Consider the following 1,492-nt stretch of genomic DNA (forward strand, 5'->3'; position numbering starts at 1 on the left):
GTCTGATTCAAAATGGGCAAAACCAGTCCATTTCAACTCACTAATGCCTAGGCTATCAATCTTTATGGGCTCCATTTGATTTTTGACAACTTCAAATTTTCCTAGATTCATACTTCATACATTCCATGTTCTGATTTTTAATGGATATTTGTATCTGCTTCTCCTCAATTTGAGTTGTGCCACCTCAGCTAATAGAGGTCTTCAAAGCTCTATCTTATCCATACCATTAAGGTTCGTTCTAATCTTATGATGCAGCTCTTTCCTAGTCCTATTTTGAGAGCCTTCTGACCTAAGTGGCTTATCCCCCTGCCCTGTATTGGAGAATGTTTCTGGGCTATTCATAAAATTGCACAGTAATGTATCAGACAGTGTTTCTCTGCTATTCATAGGTTTTTCCTGGCCAATTCTTTGAGAAGTGGATGGCCTCCTCCATCTTCCTAGTCTGTCTCAGTCTGTTAGCTGTTGAAGCCTGTGCACCATGTGTAATCCTAATGGGTTTGAGACACCAGTGGACAGCCTCAAGCCTCACAGCTACACACCACCACAGTAGGACAAACTGACAGATGAGTTTGTCTCCCTTTGCTGTTCAAAACCTCTCCACCCTCTCCACCCTCCCCTTACATAGATCCCTGCCTCTTTCCTACCACTTGGGAGGGGTGTGCTGGGTCCCTGGCCTTACCTGGATCCCTGTCTCTGCTTCCTTGCTCTGTCCTGGTCGCCCCCCACCCAGCTTTTTCTCCATGGTACCTTATCCATAGTATCTTGAAAATAATTGACATTAATTAAATATTTGGTAAAGAAAAAGGGAGAAATACACAAAGCGTAATCAAACAGTGTTTCTTTGCTATTCATAAGGCTTTCCCTGGCCAATTCTTTAAGAAGTGGATGGCCTCCTCTTTCTTCCTAGTCTGTCTCAGTCTGTAAGCTGGGCTGATACCTGTGCACCATGTACATCCTGCTGGGTTTGAAACACCAGTGGCTCAGCTTCAAAACTCACATCAACACGTCACCACAGTAGGACAAACAGACAGACAAGTTTGTCTCCCTGTTGGAAACCTCTCTTACCACCCTTATCTGGGTCCCTGTGGCTGGCTCCTCCTCTGTCCAGATTCCTAGGCCTTTTAATCCCCTTTCTCTCGCTCTCCTCCCCTGCTGCTTTGGGCGTGCCTGAGTTCCTCTCCTTACCTGGATCCCTGCAGCTGACTGCTCCTCTGTCTGAGTTCCTGGCTTTTAAACCCCTTTTTCCTGCTCTCCCACACTGCTGCTTTGGGCATGCCTGAGTTCCCTCTCTTCATCAGGATCCCTGCTACTGCTAATAGAAGAATCATTAACAACCTGAGATATGCAGCTGATACAACTTTGCTTGCTGAAAGTGAGGCTGACTTGAGGCATTTACTGATGAAGGTTGAAGAATACAGTCTGCAGTATGGATTATGTCTCAATATAAAGAAGACAAAAATCCTCACAACTGGACCAATGAGCAGCATCACAA

The sequence above is a fragment of the Orycteropus afer genome, unplaced genomic scaffold (assembly GCF_000298275.1).
Source record: "Orycteropus afer afer isolate SDZICR_OR568_19922 unplaced genomic scaffold, OryAfe1.0 scaffold00308, whole genome shotgun sequence".
NCBI classification, from domain to species: Eukaryota; Metazoa; Chordata; class Mammalia; order Tubulidentata; family Orycteropodidae; genus Orycteropus; species Orycteropus afer.